This window comes from Malaclemys terrapin, chromosome 6 (genome assembly GCF_027887155.1).
Source record: "Malaclemys terrapin pileata isolate rMalTer1 chromosome 6, rMalTer1.hap1, whole genome shotgun sequence".
Classification (NCBI taxonomy): domain Eukaryota; kingdom Metazoa; phylum Chordata; order Testudines; family Emydidae; genus Malaclemys; species Malaclemys terrapin.
The window spans coordinates 57,529,309-57,550,307 of NC_071510.1; positions in this window are offsets into that span (position 1 = coordinate 57,529,309).

The following is a 20,999-nucleotide window of genomic DNA, read 5'->3' on the forward strand; positions in this document are numbered from 1 at the left end:
GAAAGAAACTTCAGCACTCCAAACCAAGCTTGGCTTCCATATAGGGTGACCAGACATCAAGTGTGAAAAATCGGGATGGGGGTGGGGGTAATAGGAACCTATATAAGAAAAAGACCCAAAAATCGTGACTATCCCTATAAAATCAGGACATCTGGTCACCCTACTTCCACAGTGCTCTTCTCTCAACGTACTGTAGCGCCATTCTGATGGAAGTGAAAGAAACCTCTGCTTAAGAGTCATTAGGTTGGTGAATCTTATAATCTAATCATAAACAATCAAAATCTAATCTAATCTTATAATCTAATCACAAGCATAGTTTTCAATTTGACTGGCAATATCTACTGCACAAGCTTTAGTCCTTCCATCACCTGCAATTTATCTCTAAAAACAGTATGTCAGCCTGATAAATTTGATTGTGTATTATCTATTCTGTCTTGTTTTCTTCATGGTCCAATATGACTATGCCTATTTCCCCCCATAATACGGATGGACATGAAAGAAAGTACCATTGCAGAAAACAGAAAAAAACAAGGCAAATAAATAAAACAAAAGCTATAATCAGTTACAATTTTATAAACAAAAGAGGGCAACGCCTACCTATTTCATGTCTGTAACTCCCATAAATAAGCAGCATTTCCAGAATTACCCCAATCATACCCCACTAAAAAAGTCTTTAAAACAAACAGTGAACCAGTTTTCCCCTTAAAGAAAGTATCTCAGCCATATCCAGTAACAATTAGAATTTGAATAAAAACTGGATTTTATGTCAGCCCCCGGAGTCCTTACCCTTCCTGGAGTCAACGGATTTGACCCACTGTGATTTTCCCTAGTCATCTGGAAACATTCTCTTTTTAAAATGAAAACAAGAAATAAAAGATAGCATTAAAAATATTTCATTATGCACATTTGGGACCTCTCTCTCTTCTCGTAGTTTCTTCTTTTTATCAAAACGTCTTTTCTCTTTGACTTTTGCACTTGTTTGGAGTAGACTTGAGGAATAAAAAAAAAAAAAAATCCTCTCTCCTGACTCACTGATCACTTTCTTTGCTATTTTCAAGATATTTACTTTGCAAGTAAAACTATGAAAATGGACTGACATTGTCCTAAGCATCTCTATGTCAGTGGGACAGATGGGCAAAGAGCAATAGACCTGTATGTCTTCTGTATGCCATGGTAAAAGCAGGTTAAACTAGATCTGCAATCAACTCTTGGAAAAACACACCAGATTTGTTTTTCAGGGCCTAATCTAAAGCCCACTAAAATGTATGGGAGACTTTTAATTGACTTCAATGGGCATTGGATCAGGCCTTCAATATTCTCTATTAGACCATCTACAGCACTCTCTCATACTCTTCTTTTGGCTACTCTTTTCAAAGTCTTACATCAGCATATGCACTCTCCATTCTAATCTCATGAGTTTCTATTTCATTTTAGATGCCAAATCCTCAATATCCCAAAGTCTCTGTTCTACTGCCAAGAGTTTATTTGAGAAATAGAACTGCTACAACAGCTTCTGACATATGCTTTATAAATGGCTCTGTGTCTGTCAGAGATGGCTCTGAGAGTCACAAAGCCTTCTTCCTTCTCCTCAGCCACAGAGTGTCTAGACCAGTTGCTTTAGATGTCTTCTTTTTTCATGGACCCTAGCTGCTGCTCTTTGCCCCTGGCCTAACAGTTGTCAGGTGACAGATTATTGTCTACTATCCTATCAAGTTTATGGGGGTAACATTCCCAGTAAAGCAGCAATCAGCTCATGCCATATAATTATGTACACTAGAAGCAAGAGGTTTAGAAGTGCTTCAGTTCTCCAAGTGTAAACAGCATTTTTGAGACATTTGTTTCTTCTTCTATGCATTTGGACAGTCAGCATTAGGAGATAATGAAGGTCCATATTTTAAAAGATTCTTAATAAAGACAATCCAAGGATATAATAAGCAATGGAGATGGCTGTACCTGGGGGGAAGAGATAAACCATCGCAAATGGTGGCTAGGGAAATAAAGGCATAAGAAAAATAAGTTATTTCAAATCTGTTCTTTGTGTGTACGTCTACTGCAGCAATGTTCCATGGAAAGACACTCAAATACTTGTAAGACCCCCCAAAAAAGTTTCCTTAAGGAACAATTAAAGCATTCTGATAATAACCCATGGTACTATTTTAAAATCTGCTGTTTCAAATATGCTGAAATTGTTTTTCAGACAATAACATATAAACAATCTGTAACTGACCAACAGATTACAACTATAAAGTCAAGCAGCTAACTTCACCTTTGTCTATCACTAGTTCATATTGCTATAATTCAGGATGCGCACTAAATCTTACAGCCCTTACTCATGTAGTCCCATTGAAGTCAAATGTGATTACTCATCTGAGTGGTTGGGTCCTTTATTTTCATTGTTGTTTTACTTTCCATCTTTTTGCTTTTCAACATGATGGTGGCTTGATAATATAGACAGGTAGCTTTAAATATCCCAACATGAAACCTATCCAATGTCAGCTACTGACTACATTCTCCAAGATAATTCTATCCCACACTTCCTCCAGATAAGGCTGTATCTCCATTATTTGAGTTGATGATTTTTTGTTGAATTTCTGTGCATCTGTAATTTAGAATGAGTGGAAACATCTTTCTCCAACAAGGAAAGGTCTTTTTGAAGAGGACTGTTTTGCAGTGTTTCCTAATGACAGTCAGACTCTGGATTTGCCTCATCTACTCTGTAGTTTATTCCAGAGCCAGATCCCCTGGATAGAGAATATTTTCCCCCAAGTCTAGGACACTTTGTCCTGAGCTTTGTGATCTGCATTGTCCCAGAGAAGGGCAGCTGTCTTGGTGGTTCATAGATCAAAATTTGGTCTTTGATGTAGCTGGGGCTTTGAAGATCAGGACCAGAATCTGGGATCAGAAGCTGACTTGGAGCCAGAAGAGAGACTTTAGCATAGGCTCGATATGTTCATGGCAGCCTGAGCCATGGAGAAGGCAGGCAGTCATACTCTGTACCGGGGGCAAAAAACATTGTTGCGGGTGGTTCTGGGTACACGTTGTCAGGCCCCCCTCTCCCTCCCTCCCTCCATGAAAGCAATGGCAGACAACCGTTTCGCGCCTTTTTTCCTGGGTTACCTGTGCAGACACCATACCACGGCAAGCATGCAGCCCACTCAGCTATACGCAGCAGTCACGAACATTGTAAACACCTCGCGCATTATTGTGCAGTTTATGCTGAACCAGAACCTGAAAAACCAGGCGAGGAGGAGGCAGCAATGAGAATGATGAGGACATGGACACAGAATTTTCTCAAACCACGGGCCCCGGCGCTTTGGAGATCATGGTGGTAATGGGGCAGGTTCATGCCGTGGAACACCGATTCTGGGCCCGGGAAACAAGCACAGACTGGTGGGACCGCATAGTGTTGCGGGTATGGGACGATTCCCAGTGGCTGCGAAACTTTCGCATGAGTAAGGGCATTTTCATGGAACTTTGTGACTTGTTTTCCCTGCCCCGAAGTGCCAGAATACCAAGATGAGAGCAGCCCTCACAGTTGAGAAGCGAGTGGCGATAGCCCTGTGGAAGCTTACAATGCCAGACAGCTACCGGTCGGTCGGGAATCAATTTGGAGTGGGCAAATCTACTGTGGGGGCTGCTGTGATGCAAGTAGCCAAAGAAATCACTGAGCTGCTGCTACTAAAGGTAGTGACTCTGGGAAATGTGCAGGTCATAGTAGATGGCTTTGCTGCAATGGGGTTCCCTAACTGTGGTGGGGCGATAGATGGAACCCATATCCCTATCTTGGCACCGGAGCACCAGGGCAGCCAGTACATAAACCGCAAGGGGTACTTTTCAATGGTGCTGCAAGCACTGGTGGATCACAAGGGATGTTTCACCAATATCAACACGGGATGGCCGGGAAAGGTTCATGACGCTCGCATCTTCAGGAACACTAGTCTGTTTAAATGGCTGCAGCAAGGGATTTACTTCTCAGACCAGAAAATAACTGTTGGGGATGTTGACATGCCTATAGTTATCCTTGGGGACCCAGCCTACCCCTTAATGCTATGGCTCATGAAGCCATACACAGGCAGCCTGGACAGTAGTTAGGAGCTGTTCAACTATAGGCTGAGCAAGTGCAGAATGGTGGTAGAATGGACGTTTAAAGGGTTGCTGGCGCACTTTACTGACTCGCTCAGACCTCAGCCAAACCAATATTCCCATTGTTATTGCTGCTTGCTGTGTGTTCTACAATCTCTGTGAGAGTAAGGGGGAGACATTTATGGGGGGGTGGGAGGTTGAGGCAAATCACCTGGCCATTGATTACGTGCAGCCAGACACCAGGTCTATTAGAAGAGCACACCAGGAAGCGCTGCACATCAGAGAAGCTTTGAAAACCAGTTTCATGACTGGCCAGGCTATGGTGTGAGAGTTCTGTTTGTTTCTCCTTGATGAAAACCCGCCCCCTTGATTGACTCATTCCCTGTAAGCCACCCACCCTCTCCCCTTCGATCACAGCTTGCTTTCAAAGGAAATAAAGTCACTATCATTTAAAAACCATGTATTCTTTATTCACTGATTATAAAAATAGGGAGAGAACTGACAAGGTAGCCCGGGTGGGGTGTGGAAGGAGAGGAGGAGGGAAGGAAAAGGCCACTTCAAAACTCGTTGAATGACAGCCTTTTGCTTGGGCTGTCCACTGAGGTGGAGTGGCAGGGTGCACGGAGCCTCCGCCCAACCCCGTGTTCTTGGGCTTCTGGGTGAGGAGGCTATGGAACTTGGGGAGGAGGGAGGGTGGTTAAACAGGGGCTGCAGCGGCACTCTGTGATCCTGCTGCCGTTCCTGAAGCTCCACCAGATGCCGGAGCATGTCCATATGATCCCGCAGTAGCCCCAGCGTTGTATTCTGCCTCCTCTGATCTTGCTGCCACCACCTCTCATCTCGAGCGTCCCTCCTGTCCTCACGTTCGTCCCTTCTGTTCTCACGTTCACTGGCCACTCATTCAGATGAGCTCTTTTATTGCGGGTTGACTGCATGATCTCAGAGAACATTTCATCTTGCATGCATTTTTTTTACCGCCTTATCTGAGATAGCCTTCGGGATGGAGGAGGGAGACTTGAAAATTTTGCAGCTGCGGGAGGGAAAAAAGGGAGAGATTTCGGTACAAGGTTGCATTTTGCATCTTAATATTGAGTGCCTGCGGCTTTGGTGTTAGACATCACAGACGCAGGGCCGGGCAACAGAATTCGGCTTGCATGCGGCCATGGTAAGCGATTGTCTTTCGGCTTCTGCAACCTCCATAAAAGCAGCACCCTCCTTTCCCATACCAAGCAAAGCCCATTGAGTGCTGCAGTTTTCGTGTTAACATGCAGCAGCAGAAACCAAACTAATCCCCCCCCACATCCAATTCTCTGGGATGATCGCTTTACTCCTCCCCCCACCATGAGGCTGGTATCAGGGAAGATCCCTGCTAGCCAAACGCGAACAGCTCAGCGCCAATGGCCCCCCCCCCCACTGCTTGGCCAACTGCAGGGAAAGATTTCTTTTCAGCCACAGGCAAACAGCCCAGTAGGAACGGCCACCTCTGTCCCCTTCATTAAATTCCCGTATTTCAACTAGGTTACCATGAACAATATCACTCTCCTGAGGATAACACAGCGAGATAAAGAACGGATGTTGCTTGAATGCCAGCAAACACCGGGACCATACGCTGCCAGGCTTTGTCATGCAATGATACCAGATTACCTGCTACTAGCATGGTGTGGTAAAGTATCCTACCATGGATGATGGAATAAGGCTGCCCTGCCCAGAAACCTTCTGCAAAGGCTTTTGGAGTGCCTCCAGGAGAGCTTCATGGAGATGTCCCTGGAGCATTTCTGCTCCATCCCCAGACACGTTAACAGACTTTTCCAGTAGCTGTACTGGCCGCGAATGCATCCCAAGTCCTCAGGGCAAATTAATAATTAAAAAATGCTTGCTTTTAAACCATGTTTTATATTTACAAAGGTACACTCACCAGAGGTCCCTTCTATGGCTTAATGGTCTGGTATTCTGCCTTGGGAGGGTTGGGAGACTACTTCAGTCAGACTGAGAAAAGATCCTGGCTGTTGGGGACAACAGTGTGCTGTGTGCTCTCCGCAAGCTCGTCCTCCTCCTCATCTTCCCCGTTGGCAAAATCCTCAGGCATGGTTGAGAGTAACCCCTCATCGGAATCCACGGTCAGGGGTGGGGTAGTGGTGGCGCCCCCCCCCAGAATGGCATGCAGCTCAGCATAGAAGTGGCATGTCTGAGGCTCTGCCTCGGATCGTCCGTTTGCTTCTTTGGTTTTCTGGTACGCTTGTCTGAGCTCCTTAACTTTCACGCGGCACTGTAGTGAATCTCTATTGTGGCCTCTCTCCATCATGCCCTTGGAGATTTTTTCAAATGTTTTGGCATTTTGTCTTTTGGAACGTAGTTCTGCTAGCATGGAATCGTCTCCCCATACAGCAATCAGATCCAGTACCTCCCGTATGGTCCATGCTGGTGCTCTTTTTCGATTCTCGGACTGCATGGTTACCTGTGCTGAGGAGCTCTGCATGGTCACCTGTGCTGATCAGCTCTCCACGCTGGGCAAACAGGAAGTGAAATTCAAAAGTTTGCGGGGCTTTTCCTGTCTAACTGGCCAGTGCATCCGAGTTCAGATTGCTGTCCAGAGCGGTCACAATGGTGCACTGTGGGATAGCTCCCGGAGGCCAATACCGTTGAATTGCATCCACACTAACCCTAATTCGAACTGGCAATGTCGATTTCAGCGCTACTCCCCTCGTCGGGAAGGAGTAGAGAAATTGATTTTAAGAGCCCTTTATGTCGAAGTAAATGGCTTCGTTGTGTGGATGGGTGCAGGGTTAATTGGATTTAACGCTGCTAAATTTGACCTAAACTCGTAGTGTAGACCAGGCCTTAGTAGCAGGGTGGTTGCTTCAGTTGAGAATAAAGTATATAGCTAAGGGTCCTCAACATACTGTAGGCAGCTGCACCCAGGGTGTCTCTCTCTCTCTCTCCAAAACGGTCTCATGTAGATATTGAAGAGATGATGGGATAGTGTGTATCCCTGTAGGACCCTGCAGATGAGGGCCTTTGGAGAGAAGGAGTTAGCTATCACCAGTCTCTGAGTATCAAGCAGGTGTTATAATAATTAAGTTTCCAGATGGGGAAACTGAAGCACAGAAAGGGGAAACTACTTGCCCAAATCACAAAGAGAATAGTGGAAAAATTTGGAAAAAAACAGAAGTCCTAACTCCATGTTCCCTGTTAACTACTACTGTGTCTGAGTTTCAGGTTAACATTGACAAATAATCTGCTTCCTGTCCCAAGTTTCCCATTCATAGAGAGGAGGGGAAAACCCTTCTGCTGAATTAAGCAGTGTTTAACGTCTTTCCCTCTGGAGATGAAGTAGCTGTCCGGTTTTTGACTGGAATGTCCAGTTGAAAAAGGACCCTGCCGGCTCCAGCCAGCACTGCTGACCAGGCCATTAAAAGTCCTGTCAGCAGCGCAGTGGGGCTAAAGCAGGCTCCCTACCTGCCGTGGCTCTGTGCAGCTCCCAGAAGAAGCGGCATGTCCCCAGTCCGACTCCTAGGTGTAGAGGCAGCCCTGATCCCCCTCCCACCCTCCAAACCCCTCAGTCCTATCCCAGAGCACCCGCCTGCATCCCAAACTCCTCATCTCCAGCCCCACCCCAGAGCCTGCACCCCCAGCCGGAGTCCTCACCCCCCCGATCCCCAACCCCCTGCCCCAGCCCAGAGCCTCCTCCCACACTCCAAACCCTCATCCCCAGCCCAGAGCCCCCTTCTGGACCTCAAATCCCTCACCCCAGCCCCACACCAGAGCCCACATCCCCAGTCGGAGCTCTCAGCCCTCTTGCACCCCAACCCCTGCCACAGCCGGGTGAAAATGAGTGAGTAAGTGAGGGTGAGGAGAGCGAGTGACAGAGGGAGGGGGGATGGAGTGAGTGTGACATGGCCTCAGAGAAGAGGTGGGACAGGGGGCAGGGCAAGAGTGTTCGGTTTTATGCGAGTAGAAAGTTGGCAACCCTAAGATGAAGATTGAAGAATTTATAGTCTCACTCATTTAGCCCCATATAATAACATCTCCTCTGGGCAAGACAGTTATTCTCTTACGTATAAAATCCCCCTGTGTCTGAACGGACAGGCATAGGCCACAGAAGCCCTCTTTAACTGATGGGAGAGACTCAAGTCCAGCAGTAGATCTGCATCACTTTTGAGCTGTGCCCCATGAAATCTATCTTTTCCCCCTCACATACAATGGCAGAGAAGATCCTATGCAAAGGCTCATAGTCCCACCCCAATCAATATCCCTTGCCAAGTGGATAGGTACTCACAGACTACCTCAGACACTATCAAATCTAACAGACCTATTCAGACAGACAATGCAATTAATGAGGGAACATTACAGATAGAAGATGGAGAGAGAAGATCAGCCAATAAGGATATCAGAGTTGGAAGGCTTCATACATGCTCTTGAATAGCCTGCTCCCAAGACTGACAAATACCATTTTGAAAAAACTGAATTTACGTTGGTCTTAAAGGTCTAGTTTCAATTTACATTTCAAACACCCATTTTGTTTTCCTAAATAGTTTCACATCCAGTTGCCTAATGACATAATTTATGACCCATATAATTAAAAACCAACATTTTAGATGAAGATGACATTGTTTATCTTCCATGGGAACACTTTCTGCATTAGACATATACACATAGCCAGCATGTTTATGAAATGATTACCAATTTTGTCTTCACATTCAAGATTTACTAGTTTTAATTTACAGATTGGTGTCCTGAGTGTAAAAACAGTAGTTTGCACTTCATCTGGTATTTCAGTATAATTTTATGGAAACGTATTAACACAACAGTTATGAATATAGTCTGGATTTACAAAACTACTAAACTCCCCTACCAAGAGTTACATATAAAGCTGTCATTTTGCTGGCTATGCTGTCTGAAGTTGGAGAATTTTGACATAGAACACTGCTAAATCTTAGAAGGCATTGGATATTCCCTCAACTGGGAACAAGACAGGGCATAGCCCCAAGAAGGAATGAAAACTTTCTTGGAATTGGTTTTAAATGTTTACTGTAATCTCTCCGTCTTGAGCAGCATCCATTACTGGCAATTTTAGGAATGACTTTTTTCTCACTTGTCAAGTTGATGGAAGGAAAGATCTGAAAGGAAGAGATCTGTAAAAAGCTAGTTTGTTAGAGGTCTGCAATGGGCCAATGAAATGATAAGAATGTTAATGTTTACAAAAACGTGAACATTTTGGAACACAGCAGTATATGGACTTTATCAATCTGATGTTTTAATGAGGAGAAAAATGCCACCAGTTGTTTTGCCAAGCCAAAATCTTTCTGTTTCTAAGGATACCATTGACATGTCCCTAGATACAATCTAGAAACATCTGCTCTGCTTCTAGTCTGCTGCTAGAAACCAGGGGCATATTTTAAGACATATGTAAAAATGGATTTTAGAGTAAATCAGCTTCCATGTAGTCATTTCAGATCTGGGTTTGAGTCTCCAAGTATCACCATTTTTGAACAGAAAAACAATAACCATTATAAGACATTAGGACAGGGCAGGACTGTCAATAATTGAATGGATTTGATAACAAAAGTGAGATTCTCTAGCCTTTTATAATGCTCTGGTTATACCTTCCACAATATAATTAAGGAATGCTTTCAGACTTGAAGAAAACAAGGCACCCAGTAAAATAATCTTAAGTGTTGGACTTTTTCTAGTTTTGTAAATGGTGTTACAATTAAATCAAAACATTTCAATGTATAAAATACATTGTGAAGTAGGTATCTATGAAAACATATTGCAATAAAAATAACTACATAAAACATCGCTGACTTGAACTCATTATTTTAACTGTCTTTGTTCAAATCATTTAATAAATCTCCTCAATTTCGTATTGTGTTTTAATGCCTCACATTAATGGATCACAGAAGTAACGAACGGTAACATAAAACAATTTTAGTGGCAGTGTGTTAAGAGCAAATGTTAGCAATTAAGGCTGCTTAAAGTTTGGCAGACTTGCCGTACAGTAAATACAGAGAGCATACATGATGATGTGGTATAAAGGTTTTACCAGCATAAGTTTGTGATGAATGAATTACTGAAAAGTGGCAATGACATGAGCAAGTTAAACAAGTCATTCCAGACAATTGCTTTCTACCACACCCCATAATCATGCATTATGTAAATACTACATGTCTGTCAGAAATGCTATTTTAGAAATGTTTTAGATAGTTGGAAGGGATTTTTTTACGGATACTCTTTCCTACGTTATCTCCTGTACAGACTGGGGTAAAATTTTCAACAGTACTGAAATGGTTTAAAGTCCCATTTTCAAAAGTGACTTAGATGCCTATGTGCCATTAACTTTCAATGATGCTTAGGCCTCTAAGTCACTTTTGAAAATGGGATTTAGGTGCCTGTTACTTGAGCACATCTGAAAACGTTACTTGTAAGTGGGAAGTGCCCTACTATGAGTCCAACTGCACAAGACTCAGAGTGAGAGAAAATTTTATAAACCATGCATTTTAGAAACCTCTCCAAAAGGCTTAAACAAAACTGACTTTAAAAACATTGCAACAGCCTCCCTGTGTGTCTTCTAAGTGATACTTCTTTACTTTACTGACAAAGCTAAAGTTGTATTACTGTCAGGATTGCAAAGTCAACATTGCAGCTGAATAGCAAACTACCATCTATCCGTGTTTCAAATAAACTAGGTACTATGGACACCACCATCCTCTTCTCAGTCACTGAGGCCCATACCCTTAGCATCGTCTTTGATATGGCTCTCTCACTGGTTCCACATATTTAAACCATTTCTAAATCTTACCACTTTTTCTTACATCTAAAAGTGTCTAAAATCTAGCCTTCCCCCTCTCCGTCCACACAGCCAAAACTCTTGCTCAAGTGTAGTTATTTCATGTCTTTGCTACTACAACTCTCCTCTTTTCCAACCTTGACTACTACAACCTGGCTCCCCTCTGTCTATTCAGAATATTGCTGCTAAGATCATCTTCATGTCTCATTGCTCACTGCTCTGAACACATCAGTTCCCTCAGCATCCTTCCATTGGCTCCCCGTTCACCTCTGCATCCAAGGCCTTTTATAATTTAGCCCCATCCCACCTCATTGATTTACTAACCTATCATGATGTTCATTGTCACCTTTATCTTCACTATACCAGAATTACCAGCCTTTGCTTTCTGGAAGTCAGTTTCTACTTTAAACACCTCTATGCCTTCTGCCATGCTGTCTCTTGCCAGGCCCGTGCTGCTTCCCGCAGCTCCCACTGGCTGGGAATGGTGAAACGTGGCCACTAGGAGCTGCGGGTGGCTGTGCAAATGTAAACAAACGGTCTGGCGGCCCACCAGCAGATTACCCTGACAGGCCATGTGCAGCCTGCGGGCCGCAGGTTGTCCACCACTACTTTAGATTGTAAGCCTTTCAGAGGAGGGATTGTCTTTCCTGTGTCTGTAGAGTGCTCAGTATAATGGGGCTCTATCCTGATTTGGGCCCTTGGGTGCTACCATAATATACATTTCTATAACTATTACTACTAGTTGCTAACAAAGACCCAGCTCCTCCAAACACTTAAAGCATGTTCTTAACTTTAAACATGTGAGCTAAACCGATGTCAATGGGACTATTCTCATGCTTAAAGTTAAGCATATGTGTAAGTGTCCAGAGGGTCGAGGCCATAATTCTGATTCTAGAATCTTTATTGTAAGTGATGATAAGTCAGAGCAAACACTGCTTGCAAATGCCAGAATGAAGTTTTAATTCATTTGTTTTGAAAGCCAAGAAATCTGACTGTCTACATTTCCTGAGATCCACAGCTAACATTTTTGTAAGGAAACTTTCCTAACTGTGGAGTTATGAGAAATATACTAAAGCACAGAATTCAAATGAATTACTATATGCTAGATCATAGAATCATAGAAATGGAAGGGACCTCGAGAGGTCATCTAATCCAGTCCCCTGCACTCAAGGCAGGACTAAGTATTATCTAGACCATTCCTGACAGGTGTTTGTCCAACCTGCTCTTAAAAATCCCCAATGATGGAGATGCCACAACCTCCCTAGGCAATTTATTCCAGTGCTCTGACAGAAAGTTTTTCCTAATATCCAACCCTAAACCGCCTTTGCTGCAGTTTAAGCCCATTGCTTCTTGTCCTGTCCTCAGAGGTTAAGAACAAATTTTCTCCCTCCTCCTTGTAACAACCTTTTATGTACTTGAAAACTGTTATCATGTCCCCTCTCAGTCTTCTCTTCTCCAGACTAAACAAACCCAGTTTTTTCAATCTTCCCTCATAGGTCATGTTTTCTAGACTTTTAATCATTTTTGTTGCTTTTCTCTGGACTTTCTCTAATTTGTCCACATCTTTCCTGAAATGTGGCACCCATAACTGGACACATTTACTCCAGTTGAGGCCTAATCAGCGCAGAGTAGAGCTGAAAAATTACTTCTTGTGTCTTGCTTACAATATTCCTGTTAATACATCCCAGAATTATGTTTGCTTTTTTTGCAACAGTGTTACACTGTTGACTCATATTTAGCTTGTGATCCACTACGACCCCCAGATCTCTTTCCGCAGTACTCCTTCCTAGGCACTCATTTCCAATTTTGTATGTGTGCAACTGATTGTTTTTCCTTCCTAAGTGGAGTACTTTGCATTTGTCCTTATTGAATTTCATCCTATTTACTTCAGACCATTTCTTCAGTTTGTCCAGATCATTTTGAATTTTAATCCTAGCTTCCAAAGCACTTGCAACCCCTACTAGCTTGGTATCGTCCGCAAACTTTATAAGTGTACACTCTATGCCATTATCTAAATCATTGATGAAGCTATTGAACAGAACCGGACCCATAACCAATCCCTGAGGGACCCCACTTGTTATGCCCTTCCAGCATGATTGTGAAACACTGATAACTACTCTCTGAGAACGATTTTCCAATCAGTTATGCACCCACCTTATAGTAGCTCCATCTAGGTTGTATTTTCCTAGTTTGTTTATGAGAAGGTCATGCAAAACAGTTTCAAAAGCCTTACTAAAGTCAAGATATACCACATCTACTGCTTCCCCGCTATCCACAAGGCTTCTTACCCTGTCAAAGAAAGCTATCAGGTTGGTTTGACATGATTTGTTCTTGAGAAATCCATGCTGACTGTTACTTATCACCTCATTATCTTCTAGGTGTTTGCAAATTGATTCTTAATTATTTGCTCCATTATCTTTCCGGGTACAGAAGTTAAGCTGACTGGTCTGTAATTCCCCGGGTTGTCCTTATTTCCCTTTTTATAGATGGGCACTATATTTACCTTTTTCCAGTCTTCTGGAATGTCTCCCGTCTTCCATGACTAATGGCTCAGATATCTCCTCAGTCAGCTCCTTGAGTATTCTAGGATGCATTTCATCAGGCCCTGTGATTTGAAGACATCTAATTAACTATGCTCACTAACTCCAGCGATGGGTGCAATTACAGATGGATCAGATGTTTTGTAAATAATTGAGCTCAAAGCCATAAAGGTTGCTTGCTCCAGCTGCAATATTTTTGAAACATACTGCTTGGATCACCTAAATAATTTTTTTGACTATTATAGGGAGAAGGGTGACAGCTAAAAATTGTATATGGATACAGAACTTAAAAAGCTTAATAACTATCCATGAAAAGGAAGGCACTCATCTGGAGCAAAGGACACATTTATTTTGCAGTAAGTGCACCAGATGACAGGAGAAGTCTAAGCCAATATATGAGTGATTTAGTAGAACAGACAGTAAGTATTCCCCACCCTTCTGAAGTTACATAAAGGAAAAAGAAAAAAAACCCACTTCTTTCACCATTATCAATGAAGACCATATATAGTGCCTTGGTTAGATTTTTTTTCTATTGGTTCTTACAAGTATATAAAAAGTATACTATGGCCCTGACTTTTTACAGCTGTTATTCTTATGACACAGAATGTACATAAAAAGAAGTGGTGTAACTTCTTACGGTATGTCTTCACTTCGGGTAGTAATCGATCCCCGAACGCGTTCCCCGTCAACTCCGGAACTCCACCAGAGTGAGAGGCAGTAGCGGAGTCGATGGGGGAGCCGTGGCCATTGATCCTGCGCCGTGAGGACCCGAGGTAAATTGATCTAAGATACTTCGACTTCAGCTATGCTATTCACATAGCTGAAGTTGCGTATCTTAGATCGATCTCCCCCCACCCCCCCCAGTGTAAACCAGCCCTTAGGACCCAATCCTGCAAACACACATGCACACACTTAACTTTAAGCACATGTGTAGCTTTAGCGAGCAATATACTAAAATCAAATACAAATAAGCTGTAATATGGCAGCTTGAAATTATATAAGGTGAAATTCATGACTGGAGTAAGCTGATACAACTCCACTGACTTCAAGGTTCAGAATTAAACCCACATCAAAGTTAGGAAATTCCATAATAAAGGCTTGATCATGGAAACACTAATGGACATAGTATTTTCTTCCAAGCTTTATTCCTGGCAGCTGTCAAGCAGTTAATGATGACAAAAGGACCTATAGAAGTGCACAGTATTATTATTATATATGTTGTGCCCAGCATTCTTTTTACCTGTGTAATGTGATATTAGTACAGTTTGTGTATGAAATATTTCTAAATCTCAACAGTAAAATCATAACGCACTAGTATGCCACAGTACTGAAAGGAAGCCATGAAATTACTGCCAATACTAGTACTACTAGAAATCAAAATCTGTCAGTTGCTATATGCTTAGCTCTGTTTACAAATTTTAAACTGTAAAAAAAAAAAACAGTCAAATACTATGAAACACCTCTTTCCAGTCCCAATTGGTTAAACTGAAGGATGTCAAGCAGTGGAAAACTATATTTTTAAATGTTTCACTGATTGCACTAGAGGACCACAAGCACCCAAACAAAATATCGTCAAAAGAACCAAAGTACATAGTGCCCCCGCAACTAGAGTTGAAATGTATTCTTTTAATAGCCCACAGGATTTCTGTCTGGATAGTTTCATATGCCTTGATCAATTAAAAAATGCTATCAATGAAAAAACATGTTAATATGCAAAACAATACTTCTGCCCACATTTAGGACAAAGGTGATACATAAACTAGGGCTGTGAAGTGATTAAAAAAATAATCGTGATTAATCACGCGATTAAAAATATTGCGATTAATCATGCGATTAATCACATTGTTAATAACAGAATACCATTCATTTAAATATTTTTGTGTGTTTTCTACATTTTCAAATATACTGATTTCAATTGTAGCACAGAATACAAAGTGCACAGTGCTCACTTTATTTTTGATTATAAATATTTGCACCGTAAAAAACAAAAGAAACAGCATTTTTCAATTCACCTAAGTACTGTAGTGCAATCTCTTTACCGTGAAAATTGAAGTTACAAATGTAGAATTATGTAAAAAAAAAAAAAACCTGCATTCAAAAATAAAACAATGTAAATGTTTAGAGACTACAAGTCCACTCAGTCCTATTTCTTGTTCAGCCAATCGCTCAGGCAAACAAGTTTGTTTACATTTGCAGGAGATAATTCTGCCCGCTTCTTGTTTACAATGTCACCTGAAAGTGAGAACAGATGTTCTCATGGCACTGTTGTAGCCGGTGTCGCACTTTCACGGTAAAGAGATTGCACTACAGTACTTGTATGAGGTGAATTGAAAAATACTGTTTCTTTCGTTTATCACTTTTACAGTGCAAATATTTGTAAAAAAAAAAATATAAAGTGAGCTGTGTACACTTTGTATTCTGTGTTGTAACGGAAATATATTTGAAAATGTAGAAAAAATATTTAATAAATTTCCATTGGTATTCTATTGTTTAACAATGCGATTAAAATTGCGATTAATCGTGATTAGTTTTTTTAATCACAATTAATTTCTTGCGTTAATCGCATGAGTTAGCTGTGATTAATCGACAGCCCTAATATAAACTTTAAAAAAATACAGTCAATATACTGAAGATCACACATTAATCTTATATTCCAGGGTCGGCATTAAAAGTGCTCATGAAAAAAAGATTTAGGGCCCAATCCTGCAAACATATAGGTGCCAATCCTGCAATGGGATTACCCACAGTAGCAAATCATGTGTGTGTTTGCAGGATTGAGCTCTTACATACAAGTTGCTTGACACGTGTGAGCAGTCCTGTTTAAATCATGTGTAAAGTTACTCTCTTGAGTGTTTACAGGATTGAGGTCTTAAACTAAAATGCACCACACCTTCACCTTGATCCTGCAAATTCCTTTGTGCAGGTGGACTCCTGTGGCTGTGTGAAGCCCCAGTGACTGCAGACTCAGGGGTCTGTCTGCACAGAATGGCTTCCAGGAAGGAAGCCCTGGAGGAACAGAACTCTAAGAGTTAGTTTGGAATAATCATGCCAGAAATTAGTCATTACAAATTTAAATATTATTATTGATTTCTTTCCACAGACAATTACTACCAATCACATTTTTTTTTGCCTGACTTGTATCTACTGCCACTTTGATAGTCATGACATATACATTGCCAGGAATTCTACATAGATGCCTCGTTAGGACCAGAAAGGAATTTTCCAATTAAAAAAATACTCCTTTTCAAATGGGGAAAATAAACTTTATGTAGCATCGTAGGTTTTTGCCTTCTTTAGGAGTCCCCCTCTTTAAACATTGTTTAAATTAATCTTCTTTCAAAAGTTATTCAGCTGAATCATCGATGGTGATAACATTTCCATGAGAATTTAAAACAGTCTGTATCATCTCATTCTTTTAGCTCTCTAAAATATTAGATCTTATGCTAATGTTATCTAGAGTCCAGACAAATTTCTCTCTTTTTTCTACAACAGTATTCTGTAACATGGATGATAGACACTTGAATATTAAAAAACCTGGGCAACCTCTCTCCCCGCAAAAAAACTTATACTAAAAGGTATAATGAAAGAGTTTAGAGTAATTCCAGATACATAATACGAACACAACATAGCTCACCACTCAAATCTAACATGACACAGAAACTTAAACACTGAAAGTATGGAAATGTTGCCCACGCCGGTCAGACCATCCTTTCTCCTTCAGTGTCATGCCAATCCATTGCACTGCCCTTTCTTTGCCCACAACAGTTATAGGAAACAAGTTACTTATCACGCATATTAAATAAAGTTGAGAAAAAAATGTTTCATTCAGTCATATTTCTGTTCTTCCAGACTCACACACTACAAATAGAATCTGTACCACCAAGTTTCTTTCTGTTGTACTGTCAGCATTCTCCTCATCACTTGCACACATATGTATCTTGATTTTTTTTTTTACAGTCAAAGAACAATAATTCCCCCCAATACTTTTACTCCATACAGCTTTCATCTCAACCACATCTAAGCATAAAAACATTAACATCAAAAGTAGACAATAATACTTTCAACCACCACTATAAAATTGTAACAAGGACAAAACATATCCAGCCTTGTTCCATCACTAACTTAATTCTTCTCAAAGTCCAACAGCCAACAACACATTTTATTAATAAATATCACTAATGAGCAACGTAAGTTGAAGAAGATGGAGGAGATGGATGACTTAAGTGATCCTTTCCATATTTTTAACCTTTAATTCTTTTGTGTGTAATTGGGGATATTTCTGTAGTGAAATTGATTCAGCTGGTGCTATCTGTTTACACGCTTTTCAACATTAACTATCTTCTAACAAAGCTAACATGGCATGGATCACTGTTCTTTATATCTATGAAATGTAATAAACTAGTACAGTTTTTGTATTACATTTTGTTATATTACCACATAAATCCTAACTCAGTAGAAAGTCACATTGCCCAGTATTCTATAATATAATGAACATAGGGCAGTCAGCTGAACCTTAACTCTTAAGGATCAATGGGTTTCTTACACCAATATAAAAAAGATGCACATATTCAATTATTGTTCGCGGTTAAAGAACACTGGCAGAAAGGGCCCCCAATGTATGAAACTGTAAAGTTTCCAGCTTACTTTGATTTTTAAACATTAATAATATTTTTGTGCATGTGCAGCAGAATTATCCCCAATGGTGTCATTAACGGAATACTATTACCACCTACACGAACATTAACAAGTTATCATTTTGTCAATGAAACAAGCAAAACTAACAAGCTGAATCTAAACCAAATAAATGTCTTGCCCCATGCACTGAAGCTCACTAGGAATTCTAATCCTCAGCTGATCTGCATGGGTGAAGCTCCTGTAAGAGCCCTGGACTCTGCACAAGAGCAAGGGTCCACCCACCTTGTTCAGATTGGAAACTCAGGGCTTAGGCTAGTAAGTTTGTCATGGTGATTTTTCCTAAAAATTGTAAGTCATTCACATTCACCTGCCCACTCCCCAAACTCAACTATTATCTTCAAACTGCAAGAGCCTTGCAACCATTCTCACCTTTCATCACTGCAGAGGTCCAGAGGCAGCAGAATCTTCAATTCACATGAATTCCTCTCAGATACCTGCTCTCGATTACAGCAGCTCCTCCAGCAGCATTACTAGGAGAAACTGGCTCCCCAGATTCTGAGCCACTACTGTTTTCCCCTGTCCTGAGGAAATGGAGTTTAATGGATCAAATGGCCAGATAAATGTGATCATTTTTTTACAATTCAGTTCTGCCTTGTAGTCACTGACAAACATTTTCTGTCATGCCAGATAACTTACATTTTTTACTTTAGCCATCTGACCACAGTCTTAGTACAATCAAGAATCAAGCAGCAGGTGCAGCAGAAGGGTTAATAGTGGAGATCTGAAATTACATTTGAAAGATTTAGGAAAAAATTAGTGAATGCCTTCCACTTTTACTCAGATACAGAAACTTTGGAGACTACAAAGTTTCCTGGGACACATAGTATAAGTCTAAGATAGGAGGGGCATCAATATTCAGGAGGAATACCATATAAAATGTTTCCGATCAGATAAGAAAACTAGCCAAAGGCATAGTTAAAATGATTTGCTGGAGCAGGATCCAGCTTCTATCCCTGCTAATGGGAAGTCATGGTGGGTTATGGAATTGGAGAGCTATATAAATATAATGGCTTGCTTCTGGTGCAGTCCTTTTCCTCTTTAAAAGGAAAGGCATACAGCTACAAATACAGTTTGTGTACATGTAATGCCAATAGACCCTTGTTGTCTGCAGACAGGATTGAACCTCGGACCTTTGGAGCTTAAAGTATAAGCCTCTACCCGATGAGCTAAAAGCCAACTGGCTGTTAGTTAAGGTTGTAAAGCAGACTCATTTTCTCTCTCTCACTCTAAGTGGTTTCGCTGCCACTAGATGGGACAGAACACCATACCCAGAAGCTGTGTGAGGTTACACACATTCCCTGTAGTGATTTGCTGACACTACTCCTGGGGGAACTCTGCACCACCGAACAATGCAGAATTTTGCAGAAATTAACATTGTGAGTGCAGAATTTCCTTTCTCCCACAGAAATGGAGTGCAGTACTGCTAGCCACCACTAGGGGCTGCTGGACCTGGCAGAGCCCAGTTTGCACATAGAAGACACAGCTGGCGGGAGGGAGAGGGAGTTAGAGCAGTGGTTCTTCAAACTTTTTTTCCCCATAGACCACTTGAAAATTGCTGAGGGTCTTGGCGGACCACTTAATGATCTTTCCAAATATTGTTTGTACCATTAGCTAACTATTGTAAAGTTACTTAAAAAAATTAATTAATGTTTTTTGTTCTACAAATAAAAGCACACATCTCATATTTTAATATCAGTAGTCTTACCTTTCTAATGCGATGGATGTGCGCCCCCTCCCCTGCCACAGCAGCCCCTGAGCTGGGGCTGGGAAGGAGGGGGGTCTCTCCCCGGCAGCCGCTGCCCTGGATCTGGGGAAAGTCGCCTCTTTCTCTGGCCGCCACAGTCCTGCACGTCCCAAATTCCCATCACCCCCTCTTCACATCCCACTGCCCATTCCCATCTACTCCCTATTCCCCCAAGGCCACCACCTCACCTTACATGTGTGTCTTCTCTAGGGTCCAGGCACCTAATTAGTGCAGCCATCCAGGCACGCACCTTAGAGGGAACTATCCACAGACTACCTGAATGGAGCTCGCGGACCACAGTTTGAGAACCTCTGAGCTAGAGGGCTCCTGGTATTTGCAGTTCCCAGCATGCCCTGAGGGAAGGAGAGGGCAGCGCACAGGAAACTCCATACAAGCCTGGAACAGAGCATCAGGCTGTTTCTACCTCTGGATCCCTGGGTTTGGGGAGGGGAGGAGGTGGGTGTCTGGGTAAGGGGGGGTGCATCTGGGCTCTGGAGGGGAGGGATTGTGGGTTTCTGGCCTCCCAGCTGGGCTCTAAGAGGGGAAAGGGGTTCAGGTGTATTGGTTGGGGGGGCACTGCTGGGCTCTGTGGGGGAGATTTTGTTGGTGTCTGTCCCCCCACCCCCACCGGTCGGGGGGGGGGAAGGGAGCAGAGAAACAGGAACTGGGTAGTCATAGGAGTTTCTTTAACTCTATACTCCTGGGGGAATTTTTGTGTGTGTCTATTGTTACAGACATACTTGCTGGAAGGCATGTTGAAATAAATTACCAAAATAATTGAAACTGGTGTGATTATGTAGTGCTATTTTGACAAATAAAATTTGCAGAATTTTTAAATTTTTGGTGGAGAATGCCCCCAGGAATATAACACTAAGGAATCTTTGGAAATGTTTTTGTATTTAAATTTTTATTTTCCCTCACCTCCATGTTTGTGTATCTTCCCAAAGAACTACACTGAACAGAAACAAAATAACCCCAAACAACAAGGCTCAGTTTTCAACGACATACCTCCTTAAATTCTACCACTTCAACCAAGCTACACAAGCTGAGGATTCCTCTGGAGCAAGTTCTGCCCGCAGATATATGTAGGCACATCTCTCACTGAAGTCCATGGCAGGATTAGCCCGTCAGATTCCCTGATATGAGCAGT